The sequence below is a fragment of the Coregonus lavaretus genome, assembly GCF_964263955.1.
Source record: "Coregonus lavaretus genome assembly, chromosome: 29".
Taxonomy (NCBI): domain Eukaryota; kingdom Metazoa; phylum Chordata; class Actinopteri; order Salmoniformes; family Salmonidae; genus Coregonus; species Coregonus lavaretus.
This window is the reverse complement of record NC_140016.1, coordinates 5090906-5108405: the sequence shown is the minus strand read 5'-3', so window position 1 is coordinate 5108405 and position 17500 is coordinate 5090906.

Genomic DNA, 17500 nt, shown 5'->3' with positions numbered 1-17500 from the left:
TGTGTGTGTGTGGATGCTTTTGTGCGTGTGTGTCACGGTGTCAGTGTATGCGGTAGACTGAAGTCAGGCGCAGGACACAGAACTCAAGGAAAAAACGTATCTTTACTAAATCACGTAAAGAAACAAGAAGCCTCCACGCAGGGAGGAATAAACCCGCTCACCAACGATATCCGAGAACAAACAACAAACACGCACAGAACACAATGGGAGCCACAGGGTTAAATAGGGGCGGAGTAATCACAAGATGGGCAACAGGTGTGAAACAATCTGACACAACAGGTAGAACATAGAAAATAGATCGGCAGCAGCTAGTACTCCGGTGACGACGAACGCCGAAACCTGCCCGAGCAAGGAGGAGGGGCAGCCTCGGCAGAATCCGTGACAGTACCCCCCCCCCCCCCGACGCGCGGCTCCAGCCGTGCGTCGACACCGGCCTCGGGGACGGCCAGGAGGACGCGGCGCGGGGCGAGTGGGATGATTGCGGTGGTAATCCCTCAACATGGATGGATCGAGGATATCCCTCCTAGGAACCCAGCACCGTTCCTCCGGACCGTACCCCTCCCACTCCACGAGATACTGCAGGTCCCCCACCCGACGCCTCGAATCCAATATGGACCGAACCTAGTACGCCGGTGCCCCCTCGATGTCCAGCGGGGGCGGAGGAACCTCCCGTATCTCCGACTCCTGGAGTGGACCAGCTTCCACCGGCCTGAGGAGAGACACATGGAACGAGGGGTTAATACGATAATTAGTAGGAAGTTGTAACCTATAACATACCTCGTTCAATCTCCTCAGGACTTTGAATGGCCCCACAAACCGCCGACCCAGTTTCCGGCAGGGCAGGCGAAGGGGCAGGTTTCGGGTCGAGAGCCAGCGACTGAGGTGGCGGTCGGTGCTCGCCTTTTGCCGCCTGATGGCCCGCTGCAGACGTACATGGGCAGCGTTCCAGGTCTCCTGCGAGCGCCGAAACCACTCGTCCACCGCAGGGGCCTCGATCTGGCTCTGATGCCAAGGTGCCAGGACCAGCTGATAACCTAATACACATTGGAACGGAGACAGGTTAGTAGAGGAGTGGCGGATGGAGTTCTGGGCTATCTCTGCCTAGGGGAGGTAAACCGACCACTCCCCCTGCTGGTCCTGGCAATACGACCTCAGAAACCTACCCACCTCCTGGTTGACTCTCTCCACCTGCCCGTTACTCTCGGGGTGAAACCCTGAGGTCAGACTGACCGAGACTCCCAGACGTTCCATGAACGCCCTCCAAACCCTAGAGGTGAACTGGGAACCCCGATCAGACACTATATCCTCAGGCACCCCGTAGTGCCGGAAGACGTGTGTAAATAGGGCCTCAGCTGTTTGTAGGGCCGTAGGGAGACCGGGCAGCGGAATGAGGCGGCAGGACTTAGAAAACCGATCCACAACGACCAGGATCGTGGTGTTCCCTTGTGAGGGGGGAAGATCCGTCACGAAGTCCACCGATAGGTGGGACCATGGTCGTTGTGGAACAGGTAGAGGTTGCAATTTCCCTCTGGGCAGGTGTCTAGGAGCCTTACACTGGGCGCACACCGAGCAGGAGGAAACATAAACCCTCACGTCCTTAGCTAAGGTGGGCCACCAGTACTTCTCACTAAGACAGTGCACTGTCCGACCGATACCAGGATGACCAGAGGAGGGTGACGTGTGAGCCCAATAGATCAACCGATCGCGAACATCAAGCGGTACGTACACACGACCCTCTGGACACTGAGGAGGAGTGGGTTCGTTGCGCAACGCCCGCTCGATCTCCACGTCAACCTCCCACACCACCGGTGCCACCAGACACGACGCCGGAAGTATGGGAGTGGGCTCCACGGAACTCCCCTCCGTGTCATACAGTCGGGACAGAGCATCTGCCTTAGCGTTCTGGGAACCTGGCCTGTAAGAAAGGGTGAAAACAAAACGGGTGAGAAACATGGACCACCTTGCCTGGCGAGGGTTTAACCTCCTCGCTGCCCGGATGTACTCCAGATTGCGGTGGTCAGTCAAAATGAGAAAAGGGTGTTTAGCCCCCTCAAGCCAATGTCTCCACGCTTTCAGAGCTTCGACCACAGCCAACAGCTCCCGGTCCCCCACATCATAGTTGCGCTCCGCCGGGCTGAGCTTCTTCGAAAAGAAGGCACAGGGGCGGAGTTTAGGTGGCATACCCGAGCGCTGAGACAGTACAGCGCCTATTCCAGCCTCGGACGCATCCACCTCAACCGTGAAGGCTAAAGAGGGGTCCGGATGAGCCAGCACTGGAGCCGAGGTAAACAGGTCTTTCAGACGACCAAAAGCCCTGTCCGCCTCCGCTGACCACCGCAGACGCACCGGCCCCCCCTTCAGTAACGAGGTAATGGGAGCTGCTACCTGACCAAAGCCCCGGATAAATCTCCGGTAGTAATTAGCAAAACCCAAAAATCGCTGCACCTCCTTTACCGTGGTTGGAGTCGCCCAATTACGCACGGCCGAAATGCGGTCACTCTCCATCCTCACCCCTGATGCGGACATATGGTACCCCAAGAAAGAGATGGACTCCTGGAAGAACAGGCATTTCTCTGCCTTAGCATACAGGTCATGCTCCAACAGTCTTCCAAGCACCTTACGCACCAGGGACACATGCTCGGCCCGTGTAGCGGAGTATATAAGGATGTCATCAATATACACCACTACCCCTTGTCCGTGCAGGTCCCTGAAAATCTCATCCACAAATGATTGGAAAACTGAGGGAGCATTCATTAACCCGTATGGCATGACCAGATACTCAAAATGTCCAGAGGTGGTACTAAATGCCGTCTTCCACTCATCTCCCTCACGGATACGCACTAGGTTGTACACGCTCCTGAGATCCAATTTTGTGAAAAAGCGTGCCCCGTGCAATGATTCCGTCATACTAGCTATCAGAGGTAATGGATAGCTGTACTTGATGGTAATCTGATTTAGGCCACGGTAATCAATGCACGGGCGTAACCCACCATCTTTCTTCTTCACAAAAAAGAAACTCGAGGAAACGGGTGAAGTGGATGGCCGAATGTATCCCTGCCTCAGAGATTCGGTGACATATGTCTCCATAGCCACCTTCTCCTCCTGAGACAAAGGATACACGTGACTCCGGGGAAGTGCAGCTCCTACCTGGAGATTTATCGCACAATCCCCCGGACGATGGGGTGGTAATTTAGTCGCCCTCTTTTTACTGAAGACGATAGCCAAATCGGCATACTCGGATGGAATGTGCATGGTGGAAACCTGGTTTGGACTTTCCACCGAAGTTGCCCCCAAGGAAACTCCTAAACACCTCCCTGAACACTGACTGGACCATCCCTTGAGAGCCCGCTGTTGCCATGAAATCGTGGGGTCATGAATGGCAAACCAGGGAAGTCCCAACACCACAGGATGCGCAGGAGAATCAATCAGATAGAGGCTAATCCTCTCCTCATGACCCCCCTGCGTCATCATTAGCAGTGGAGCGGTGACCTCCCTGATTATGCCTGACCCTAACGGGCAACTATCTAATGCGTGAACAGGGAAAGGTTTATCAACAGACACTGTGGGAATCCCTAGGCTACGTGCATACTGGCGATCAATAAAATTCCCAGCCGTGCCTGAATCTACTAGCGCCTTATGCTGGGAATGGGGAGAAAATTCTGGAAACATAATGTCGATACACATATTAGCAACAGGGAACTCTGGGTTAGTCGGGTGCCTACTCACCTGAGACGGTCGACCAGTGCTCTGCCTGCTGCCTCGACCTCCTGAGAACTCTCCCCTGCACTGACCAGCAGTGTGTCCTCTGCGGCCACACTTGGTGCAGGGGACAGTCTCTCTCCCAGTCTCCCTACCTGCAGCACCTCCGAGCTCCATGGGGGTATGCTCGGAGGTGCTGGGGGATGGAATGGACAGACCCCCATCAGAACGTCCGCGGGCTGCCAACAGGTTATCCAACCTGATGGACATGTCCACCAGTTGGTCCAGGTTGAAATTGGTGTCCCTGTAGGCCAGTTCCCGACGGACGTCCTCCCCTAAGCTGCAACGATAGTGGTCGATAAGGGCCCGCTCATTCCATCCCGCGCTGGCTGCTAAAGTCTTAAACTCCAGCGCAAAATCCTGCGCGCTCCTCATCTCCTGTCGTAGGTGGACCAGACGTTCTCCCGCCGCTCTCCCCTCAGGTGGATGATCGAATACCACCCGGAAGCGGCGGGTAAAATCCTCGTAGCGGACAGTTCTCGAGTCTATATTCCCCCACTCGGCGTTAGCCCACTCAAGCGCCTTCCCCGATAGACAGGAGATGAGGGTGGACACACTCTCGTATCCCGAGGGCGCCGGGTGAATGGTGGCCAGGTAGAGCTCTACCTGGAGGAGAAATCCCTGGCACCCGGCAGGTGTACCGTCATATGCCCTCGGGAGCGAGAGCCGAATTCCCCTGGACCCAGGTGGCGAAGTGGTAGCCAGTGTAGCAGGTGGTTGTGTGGTTGGACATGGTGAAGGGATACAACCTCTCTCAAATCGCTCCATCATCTGGAACACTCGTTCCATCGTAGCACAGAGATTCTGGAGTTTCGTCCCTTGACGTTGGACTCGTTCCTCCATCGTCTCGGTAGATCCAGTCGTTCCTGCTGACTCCATAGTGGTGCGTGTTTCTGTCACGGTGTCAGTGTATGCGGTAGACTGTAGTCAGGCGCAGGACACAGAACTCAAGGAAAAAACGTATCTTTACTAAATCACGTAAAGAAACAAGAAGCCTCCACGCAGGGAGGAATAAACCCGCTCACCAACGACATCCGAGAACAAACAACAAACATGCACAGAACACAATGGGAGCCACAGGGTTAAATAGGGGCGGAGTAATCACAAGATGGGCAACAGGTGTGAAACAATCTGACACAACAGGTAGAACATAGAAACATAGAACATAGATCGGCAGCAGCTAGTACTCCGGTGACGACGAACGCCAAAACCTGCCCGAGCAAGGAGGAGGGGCAGCCTCGGCAGAATCCATGACAGTGGGGGGGGGGGGACATTCTGCCATGCCACTCTCAGGTGGGGCAGCATATTGATGATGGATGGGAGGAATTACCCCTAGGACAATATTAAACCTGCTTACAGGAGGAATTACCCCTAGGACAATATTAAACCTGCTTACAGGAGGAATTACCCCATAACAATATTAATAACCTGCTTACAGGAGGAATTACCCCTATAACAATTTTAAACCTGCTTACAGGAGGAATTACCCCTAGGACAATGTTAAACCTGCTTAAAGATCTAATCAAAGGTGTAATACACCAATACACGTCCGAAGCATGATCACAGTTATTATATTCAACCTTCGTAGGAAATAAACACCCATTTCTTATGAACAGACTGGGGAGTATCATATGTTTGTAATGAACAATCTAAACCGTAATACAATGACTAACCGATGTCTAGAATTTCAGTCGTATTACCCCCGTACCATATCTAACATACAGTACCAGTCAAAAGTTTGGACACACCTACTCATTCAAGGGTTTTTCTTTATTTTTCCTATTTTCTACATTGTAGAATAATAGTGAAGACATCAAAACTATGAAATAACACATATGGAATCATGTAGTAACCAAAAAAGTGTTAAACAAATCAAAATATATTTTATATTTGAGATTCTTCAAAGTAACCACCCTATGCCTTGATGACAGCTTTGCACACTCTTGGCATTCTCTCAACCAGCTTCACCTGGAATGCTTTTCCAACAGTCTTGAAGGAGTTCCCACATATGCTGAGCACTTATTGGCTGCTTTTCCTTCACTCTGCGGTCCAACTCATCCCAAACCATCTCAATTGGGTTGAGGTCGGGGGATTGTTGAGGCCAGGTCATCTGATGCAGCACTCCATCACTCTCCTTCTTGGTCAAATAGCCCTTACACAGCCTGGAGGTGTGTTGGGTCAAACAAATTATAGTCCCACTAAGCCCAAACCAGATGGGATGGCGTATCACTGCAGAATACTGTGGTAGCCATGCTGGTTAAGTGTGCCTTGAATTCTAAATAAATCACAGACAGTGTCACCAGCAAAGCACCCCCACACCATCACACCTCCTCCTCCATGCTTCATGGTGGGAACCATCATCCGTTCACCTACTCTGCAGCTCACAAAGACACGGCGGTTGGAACCAAAAATCTCAAATTTGGACTCATCAGACCAAAGGACAGATTTCCACCAGTCTAAAGTCCATTGCTCGTGTTTCTTGGCCCAAGAAAGTCTCTTCTTCTTATCGGTGTCCTTTAGTAGTGGTTTCTTTGCAGCAATTCGACCATGAAGGCCTGATTCACGCAGTCTCCTCTGAACAGTTGATGTTGAGATGTGTCTGTTACTTGAACTCTGTGAAGCATTCATTTGGGCTGCAATTTCTGAGGCTGGTAACTCTAATGAACTTATCCTCTGCAGCAGAGGTAACTCTGGGTCTTCCTTTCCTGTGGCGGTCCTCGTGAGAGCCAGTTTCATCATAGCGCTTGATGGTTTTTGCAACTGCACTTGAAGAAACTTTCAAAGTTCTTGAAATATTCCTGCTTGACTGACCTTTATGTCTTAAAGTAATGATGGACTGTTGTTTCTCTTTGCTTATTTGAGCTGTTCTTGCCATAATACGGACTTGGTCTTTTACCAAATAACACTATCTTCTGTATACCACCCCTACCTTGTCACAACACGCATTTAGAAGGATAGAAATTCCACAAATTAACTTTTAAGAAGGCACACCTGTTAATTGAAATGCACTCTCAGGGACTACCTCATGAAGCTGAAACTATAATAATAATATGCCATTTAGCAGACGCTTTTATCCAAAGCGACTTACAGTCATGCGTGCATACATTTTCTTTTGTGTATGGGTGGTCCCGGGGATCAAACCCACTACCGTGGCGTTACAAGCGCCGTGCTCTACCAGCTGAGCTACAGAGGACCACAGCTAACTAGCTACTTGCTATTAGCTATTGCTATTAGCCACCGTTAGCGGTCTTCACCACTGTCCATGGCCTGCACTACCTACCAGCCAGCTCTAGCCTGGACAATTATCTGCCAGTCTGCACAGTGTGCTATCGACCCAGAGCATTTAGGATTTTCTGTCGGAATCACTGAATCCCAACTAGCTAGCTGCAACCGAATGGATGTTGTTGTTGGCTAATCACCACTTGTCCCGAAGCTAGCACCAGTTAGCCTTGAGCTAGCCTCAAGCCAGGCCCATCTCCCGGCTATCCACCTCTCTGTCAACCGGACGGGACCTCCTATTGTCGACACGGAGCCCCGCTGATCCATCACGACTGGTCTGCCGACGTAATCATCTGATGTGGTTTCAACAGGCTTCCCGTTGCGACGACCACGAAGATCCATCTGCTAGCACTGGCCCACTAGCACGCGCAATCAACAGCCGTGCATCCTGCTCGCCTGTGCTGTAGCAGCCTAAGAACTGCTCCCGGACTTACCTATTGCTGTTCACTGGACCTTATGATCACTCAGCTACACATCTGATGCCCGCTGAACTGTTCCTACACGGTACCCCATCCTGTTTATCTGTTTAGCCTCAGCCCAAACGTTCGTCGCCATTACCAGTTGTTGTCTTAGCCCTCTCGAATAACACCTGGGATAGCGTTATGCCTCTCTCCCATGTCAATATGCCTAGCCTATTGCTGTTTGGGTTAGTTGTTATTGTACTATTTCACTGTAAAGCCCCCAGTCCCGCTCAACCTGCCTCAGATAGCTTATTTGTCCCACCCCACCATACACGCAGAGACCGGCTCAATCGGTACCTCCAGTGATGCTATCTCTTTCATCGTTACCCAATGCTTAGGTGTACCTCCACTGTACTCATATCCTTCCATATCCTTGTCTGTACATAATGCCCTGAATCTATTCTACAACGCCCGGAAATCTGCCCCGTTTATTCTCTGTACCCAACGCACTAGAAGACCAGTTCTTAAAGCCTTTAGCCGTATCCTTATTCTAGTCCTCGGTGCCCTCTATCCACTAATAGGCGAGGAGGTGACAAGCCAGGGAATACCCCTGCTCCAACCCAGGCAGAGGAGAGGCAGGAAGAGGAGACCCCAATCATCCCTCCGTTTCGTATCATCGCGCCAGTGGTGTGGGATGTGGACGCCGACATACGGCAGGCCCTGCGTACGGGACCGCCTCCATTCCTGGGTGCACACGGCTCCTGTGTCGGGTCATCCTGGGATAGGCCGTACCATCGCCTGCCTGACTGAGAAGTACTGGTGGCCCACCTTGGGTTTACGTCTCCTCCTGCTCCATCTGTGCCCAGTCTAAGACACCTCCCTTATTGAAAGCTCCTTCCCCTGCCGGTTCCACAACGATCCTGGTCTCACCTCTCGGTGGACTTTGTCACTGACCTTCCCCCCTCCCAGGGGAACACCACCTTTGTCGTCGTTGTGGACCGGTTTTCCAAAGCTTGTCGCCTCCTTCCTCTGCCTGGGCTCCCGTCAGCCATGCAAGGCTCTTTTTACGCACGTCTTCCGGCACTACGGGATCCCGGAGGACATTATGTCAAACCGTGGTCCTCAGTTCACCTCACACGTATGGAAAACGTTCATGGAATGCCTGGGGGTCACGGTCAGTCTCACCTCTGGGTACCGTCCTCAAGCTAATGGGCAGGTGGAGAGGGTCAATCAGGAAGTGGGCAGGTTCCTGAGGTGTTAATGTCCGGGCCGTCCGGGTGAGTGGGCAGATTTTCTACCTTGGGCTGAGTACGCGCAGAATTCACTCCGCCACTAACCTCACTCCTTTCCAGTGCGTATTGGGGTATCAGCCGGCCCTGGCACCTTGGCATCCGAGTCAGACTGTCACGAATTCGGCGTTCATCGTCACCGGCTTACTAGCCACTACCGCTCCATTTATCATCACTCCATTTGTCTTGTCTTGTCAATCACACACACCTGGTACTCATTCCCTCATTAGTCTGTGTATAAGTGTTCCCTCTGCCCCCTTGTCCTTTGTGAGTGATTGTTCATTGTGAGAGTGAGTAGCTCGGTTGAGCTACTCTTTCCTTGTATGTAGCCAAGGTGGATTTTTCCCTTGTGCTAGTTTCGTTTTGACGCTTGCTGCGCTTTATTCATGTACACTGAATAAACTCTGGATTTCGGTGTTTTACCTCCTGCGCCTGACTCCGTCATTCACACCTCGTCACACAGAATGAGGCCCCTGCGGTGGGCCAGTGGTTTCGGCACTGCGCACACTCGTCTCCAGCGGGCCGTGCAACAGATGGCTGATCCTACGGTCTACCTGGTCTGTGTCATCACTACTGTGGTCGCCCTGCTGCCCAGGTATACATAACATTACTATAGTACTATATAGCATATTATAAACTGGGTGGTTCGAGCCCTGAATGCTGATTGGCTGAAAGCCGTGGTACAGTGGGGAAAAAAAGTATTTAGTCAGCCACCAATTGTGCAAGTTCTCCCACTTAAAAAGATGAGAGAGGCCTGTAATTTTCATCATAGGTACACGTCAACTATGACAGACAAATTGAGGAAAAACAATCCAGAAAATCACATTGTAGGATTTTTTATGAATTTATTTGCAAATTATGGTGGAAAATAAGTATTTGGTCACCTACAAACAAGCAAGATTTCTGGCTCTCACAGACCTGTAACTTCTTCTTTAAGAGGCTCCTCTGTCCTCCACTCGTTACCTGTATAAATGGCACCTGTTTGAACTTGTTATCAGTATAAAAGACACCTGTCCACAACCTCAAACAGTCACACTCCTAACTCCACTATTGCCAAGACCAAAGAGCTGTCAAAGGACACCAGAAACAAAATTGTAGACCTGCACCAGGCTGGGAAGACTGAATCTGCAATAGGTAAGCAGCTTGGTTTGAAGAAATCAACTGTGGGAGCAATTATTAGGAAATGGAAGACATACAAGACCACTGATAATCTCCCTCGATCTGGGGCTCCATGCAAGATCTCACCCCGTGGGGTCAAAATGATCACAAGAACGGTGAGCAAAGAACCACACGGGGGGACCTAGTGAATGACCTGCGGAGAGCTGGGACCAAAGTAACAAAGCCTACCATCAGTAACACACTACGCCGCCAGGGACTCAAATCCTGCAGTGCCAGACGTGTCCCCCTGCTTAAGCCAGTACATGTCCAGGCCCGTCTGAAGTTTGCTAGAGTGCATTTGGATGATCCAGAAGAGGATTGGGAGAATGTCATATGGTCAGATGAAACCAAAATATAACTTTTTGGTAAAAACTCAACTCGTTGTGTTTGGAGGACAAAGATTGCATCCAAAGAACACATTTACATTACATTTTAGTAGACGCTCTTATCCAGAGCGACTTACAGTTAGTGAATACATATTTTTTTATACTGGCCCCCAGTGGGAATCGAACCCACAACCCTGGCATTGCAAACGCCATGCTCTATCAACTGAGCTACATCCCTGCCGGCCATTCCCTCCCCTACCCTGGGCCAATTGTGCGCCGCCCATGAGTCTTTCGGTCGCGGCCGGCTGCGACAGAGCCTGGATTCGAACTAGGATCTCTAGTGGCACAGTTAGCACTGCGATGCAGTGCCTTAGACCACTGCGCCACTCAGGAGTACACCATACCTACTGTGAAGCATGGGGGTGGAAACATCATGCTTTGGGGCTGTTTTTCTGCAAAGGGACCAGGACGACTGATCCGTGTAAAGGAAAGAATGAATGGGGCCATGTATCGTGAGATTTTGAGTGAAAACCTCCTTCCATCAGCAAGGGCATTGAAGATTAAACGTGGCTGGGTCTTTCAGCATGACAATGATCCCAAACACACCGCCCGGGCAACAAAGGAGTGGCTTCGTAAGAAGCATTTCAAGGTCCTGGAGTGGCCTAGCCAGTCTCCAGATCTCAACCCCATAGAAAATCTTTGGAGGGAGTTGAAAGTCCGTGTTGCCCAGCGACAGCCCCAAACCATCACTGCTCTAGAGGAGATCTGCATGGAGGAATGGGCCAAAATACCAGCAACAGTGTGTGAAAACCTTGTGAAGACTTACAGAAAACGTTTGACCTGTGTCATTGCCAACAAAGGGTATATAACAAAGTATTGAGAAACTTTTGTTATTGACCAAATACTTATTTTCCACCATAATTTGCAAATAAATTCATTACAAATCCTACAATGTGATTTTCTGGAGAAAAAAAATCTAATTTTGTCTGTCATAGTTGACGTGTACCTATGATGAAAATTACAGGCCTCTCTCATCTTTTTAAGTGGGAGAACATGCACAATTGGTGGCTGACTAAATACTTTTTTTCCCCACTGTATATGAGACGGTATACCACGGGTATGGCAAAACATTTATTTTTACTGTTATAATTACGTTTGTAACCAGTTTATAATAGCAATAAGGCACCTCAGGGGTTTGTGGTATATGGCCAAAATACCAAGGCTAAGGGCTGGATCCAGGCACTCCACGTTGCGTTGTGCATAAGAACAGCCCTTAGCCGTGGTATATTGGCCATATACCACACCCCCTCGGGCCTTATTGATTAAGTGTATAACTGTATAGTCTCTATATGCTGCATATCTAGAACTGGATCTTGCAGCAACAGATGGCTGGTCCTATGGTCTACCTGGTCTGTGTCATCACTGCTGTGGTCGCCCTGTACATAGTAATGTACATTAAACTGTACATTACTATACAATTACTTTAGCATCTATAGCTGTATTTAGATAGAAACCCTGAAAGGAGCTAGACTGTAGAAGGAAGAAGTACCAATCTGCACCATCAGTTCCGTGTGTTCCTGCTACCTGCCTAGCAGACAGTTATGTTGGGATTCTAGCTATGGGTTTATTTATTTACAAATTCATTTGTCACAGGATCCCCCCTGGCCTCCCTAAACTAGTGATGGCTGGAAATTGAGCTCAGGTGCATCCTGTTTCCATTGATCATCCTTGAGATGTTTCTACAACTTGATTGGAGTCCCCCTGTGGTAAATTCAAATGATTGGACATGATTTGGAAAGACACACACCTGTCTATATAAGGTCCCACAGTGGACAGTGCATGTCAGAGCAAAAACCAAGCCATGAGGTCGAAGGAATTGTCCATATAGCTTTTGTGTCGAAGCACATATCTGGGGAAGGGTACCAAAACATGTCTGCAGCATTGAAGGTCCCCAAGAACACAGTGGTCTCCATAATTCTTAAATGGAAGAAGTTTGGAACCACCGAGACTCTTCCTAGAGCTGGCCGCCCGGCCAAACTGAGAAATCGGGGAAGAAGGGCCTTGGTCAGGGAGGTGACCAAGAACCCGATGGTCACTCTGACAGAGCTCCAGAGTTCCTCTGTGGAGATGGGAGAACCTTCCAGAAGGACAACCATCTCTGCAGCACTCCACCAATCAGGCCTTTATGGTAGAGTGGCCAGACGGAAGCCACACCTCAGTAAAAGGCACATGACAGCCCGCTTGGAGTTTGCCAAAAGGCACCTAAAGAAACAAGATTCTCTGGTCTGATGTAACCAAGACTGAACTCTTTGGCCTGCATGCCAAGCGTCACGTCTGGAGGAAACCTGGCACCATCCCTACGGTGAAGCATGGTGGTGGCAGCATCATGCTGTGGGATGTTTATCAGCGGCAGGGACTGGGAGACTAGTCAGGATCGAGGGAAAGATGAACGGCGCAAAGTACAGAGAGATCCTTGATGAAAACCTGCTCCAGAGCCCTCAGGACTTCAGACTGGGGCGAAGGTTCACCTTACAACAGGACAACGACCCTAAGCACACAGCCAAGACAACGTCTCTGAATGTCCTTGAGTGGCCCAGACAGAGCCCGGACTTGAACCCAATCGAACATCTCTGGAGAGACCTGAAAATAGCTGTGCAGCGACGCTCCCCATCCAACCTGACAGAGCTTGAGAGTATCTGCAGAGAAGAATGGGGGAAACTCCCCAAATACAGGTGTGCCAAGCTTGTAGTGTCATACCCAAGAAGACTCGAGGCTATAATCACTGCCAAAGGTGCTTCAACAAAGTACTGAGTAAAGGGTCTGAATACTTATGTAAGTGTGATATTTCAGTTTTTCTTTTAAAAAATCTATAAACCTGTTTTTGCTTCGTCATTATGGGGTATTGTGTGTAGATTGATGAGGGGAAAAAACAATTTAATCCATTTTAGAATAAGGCTGTAACGTAACAAAATGTGGAAAAAGTCAAGGGGTCTGAATACTTTCCCAATGCACTGTATACAGGGCACTGAGCCCTTAATAACAGTAATTCAGGGCCTAATTTCATTAGTTACATTAGAATATGGATATGTCTACAGATATGTCTAAAGATCAGGGGTGTGTTGGGGCTCAGTCAGCCTCTCTTCTCTCTCTGAGTCGAGTCCATGCCCCTGAACGAGCTTCATATTCACAGTCTTGACACACACACACACTAGCGCGCATGCACACGCAAGTGCACGTACTCAGGCACGCACACACAAAGCTCAGAACACACAGAGTTCAGAACACACAGAGCTCAGAACACACAGAGCTCAGAACACACAGAGCTCAGAACACACAAAGCTCAGAACACACAGAGCTCAGAACACACAGAGCTCAGAACACACAGAGCTCAGAACACACAGAGCTCAGAACACACAGAGCTCAGAACACACAGAGCTCAGAACACACAGAGCTCAGAACACACAGAGCTCAGAACACACAGAGCTCAGAACACACAAAGCTCAGAACACACAGAGTTCAGAACACACAGAGCTCAGAACACACAGAGCTCAGAACACACAGAGCTCAGAACACACAGAGCTCAGAACACACAGAGCTCAGAACACACAGAGCTCAGAACACACAGAGTTCAGAACACACAGAGCTCAGAACACACAGAGCTCAGAACACACAGAGCTCAGAACGAGCGTCATATTCACAGTGCTCACAACGCTCTGATTTACATCAAAGGAGTGCATATTTTATACTGGCCTACTTTCCCTCGCCACCATCCCCACCATAATCATACACTCTCTCTCTCTCTCCCAGGTACACAGACCGTCTGCTGAGCAACACAGTAGCCCCCTCCCCCCTCGTACGGGCCAGGCATCTGGAGCGGCTGGACCCCCCGTCCGTCCGTCCGTCCGTCAGGGCACAGTGGATCAGGGAGTGGAGGGGGCTCAGGGGAGGGAGCACGGGGGGGGGGGGGTGTCCAACAACGACGAATTGTGACACCACAGAAAGTGACATTACGATGAACGTCATCACCAAGAGATCTCTGAACCCCTTTCTATCTTGAGAACCTGGGGTATCCTGGGGCATCCTGGGGGATCCTGGGGTATCCTAGGGTATCCTGGGGGATCCTGGGGGATCCTGGGGGATCCATCAGTACAAAACACGCACAGGAGCAATGAAGAATGAATAATATTTATTACAATGCCACTGTACTGTCTTTATTACAACTGGCTCATATCTGGATATGTGTTCCAGTGTGCAGTAATGATGATGAATTAAGTAATGTCCAAAAAGCTATACTTTTCTAACGAAGCAAAATATCACTGCTTGTCTCTGTCTTCTGGTGTCACATGTTGTGTCGAGTTTCCTTTGTAATGGAATACTAAAGTACGGCGCAGGCAGAGAGGTGCCACTGTCCTCTCTCCACTTCCTCTCGGAACAAGCCTCCGTAGGAAACACACTAGCCTGTTCCTCTACTGATGGTTTTCAGAGCACACTGGTAACCCAATCAGTCTCAGCCCTCCTTCCCCACCCTGCACCGCCCACCCCATCCTTCCGCCCCTCTCCAATAAAACAGCCTCCGCTTTTCCAGAACAAAGCACTTAGCATGTTTTATTTAAAATTCCCCCTGCCTCACCTAGGCTGTGTCGTTAATGGCACCCTATTCCCTATATAGTGCTATGGTCACCGGTCAAAAGTAGTGCACTTTATAGGGAATAGGGTGCCATTTGGAACGCAAGCCAGACCTAGACACCTGAGAGTAATTTGCTCAATGGTTGGATGCTCCAAATCCCATCACCTCTCGCTCTGTGGCCTCTGAAGCACACAGACACACCGTACCATAACTCATGTGTCCCTGTCCAACTCCCAAACTACCCATCGTGACGTAGTTTGGTACACTGCAGATGGTGCATCATGTAGTGGCGTTTTCAGTTCATGGACTTTGTTCCAAATGGCGCCCTACTCCTTACATACTGCACTACTTTTGACCAAGGCCTACTCTGGTCAGAAGTAGTGCACTATGTAGTGAATAGGGTGCCATTTGGGACTCAGTTCATGTGTCTAGATTCAGAACATTGAGAGCAGTTATGTATGAAGGTGTCAGGATGAGGACACAAAATGGAGATCGTAATAAGACTGGCCTGTCTGAGATTCCTGTATATTTTCCTCAATAAATGTGTCTCTTTTTGAATTGTTCAATGTCAATAAATTAATATATTTTTATTAATTTAATAGCAGTGGTAGATTCTCTTATAATATTACAATAATAGACCCACATATATACACAGATAGAATAAATAGACAGGTTTACATTTGAGATTTGTAAACGGGATGTGATCACCTGTATATGTATAGATCAAATAGAGAGAAACGTCACGGGAAGGAACACATAAACGATCCAGTTCATGTTCAGCATTTGTGCAATTCAAGTGTGTTCTCAATAGGCTTCTGGTGAGACGGTCTAGCTGTGATTCCATTGGTCAAATGCATTTTATAGTGCCTGTTTATATAACGTCCTAGCGTACTCTACCGCTTCCTTCTTAGAACATCTCTGCTCTCTAGTGGCCGATGTAGGAACTGCAATAAGGTCATTTGAGAATTAGGACAATGTCATGGGGGATAAAGCATCCCATGTTTTACTGATGAGGTTGATACAGCAGGTAGCCCACAAACAACACACACCGTGATTCATTCATTAACAGGGTTGTGCATGGAGACAGTTGGCACGGTAAAACTGACAAACATGAAATCTCTGATCAGAGTGTATTTGGTGCCATGGGTCTAGTACAGTAGTCTCTGTGAGGAATAGGTCAAATGCTTACAATGTCTTAGAATTGCAATTAAACAGTAAACATAACAGTTCCCACTGCAAGAATTACAGGTCCCATAGTAAATGGGAAATATTTCATGCATTTTTCATACAATCTTGAAAAGGTGAAATCGCCAGAAAGTGCAATATGAGTTAAACTAAGCCACATATAGCAGTATTGTATGGTTAAGCCAGACCATCCCATACCTTTATAATCGTACATAAAACACAGCTGCCCATGAGGGCTACTTGCTGTTGTTGTTTTACATTTTCACAAAGAATCAACAGATGTCAGGCCTAGGATCCCTTTCTATTCAATGTGTGGCACACCTTAACATTGGATACAGTTGGTAATACAGCCATAATATAATACAATACACCTAAATAGTTGATAAAGCCTCATCCCCTCCTCCAGATCACCCACTCCTCCAGATCATTACCAGGCTGGCTGGCCTCACCCCCTCCTCCAGATCATTACCAGGCTGGCTGGCCTCACCCCCTTCTCCAGATCATTACCAGGCTGGCTGGCCTCACCCCCTCCTCCCAGATCATTACCAGGCACTAGAGAGGTCATAAAGCAGAGACTGGAGAACACGTGTTGTGCTGTGACACTGACCTACATACTGCAGTATTCCTGAAACCCAGACTGCAGGACACATAACAGGGAGAAGTTGTTATACACCAACCTCTCTTTGAGGCTGTATATAAATGTGAATTGGGGTGATATTGAAGGGGACTTTTCAAGACATTTTCCAGTCATAAACAGGAACAACACAATAATTGGAAAGTAAACAACCTGTTTTTGTTTAATAACATTTAGGAGAAACTACTTATCATTCCTTTTCCCGTTCCTGTCATTTCTCCTGGAATGATGACACAAAGTTCATCACAGAATCCACAGAGGGAAAAACTAATAACATTGTGTGTTTACAGTTAGAGACAAGGGGCTCTATTCAATCTGTAAAGCTGAAGCGTTACAGATTCCGCGCAATAGAAATGTAAAGGTACTTTCCGATTGAGCCGACATATGCAGTGTTTACCGTGAATGCAGTCTCCGCTAAAGAAGGAACATTGCCTTTGAATTTCAATCACGTTGTAAAGCTGAACTTGTGCGATGCGGATTGAATCGAGTCCAAGTTTGCACTGGGTATAGAAAGTCACCACCCACTGTCAAAATGTTCACCTTTTGTTGCCTTACAGACTGAAATGAAAACACATAAAATAAGACTTTTACCGGCTTTATTTACACACAGTAACCCACAATATCCAAGTGGAAAAAATTTGCAAAAAAAACAGTAAAATACCCTATTTGGATAAATAAACACCCCCTCTTAGAATTGTAATTGCAAACTTGCTGAGGTATAACCAATCACCTTCCAGATCAAAATTCAAGTTAATTGGCTTCCATCTGTGATCAATTGTAGTGAATTTGATTTGTTCAGAATAAAAGCAGTTGTTCATAGAGGACTCCACTGCTTAGTAGTG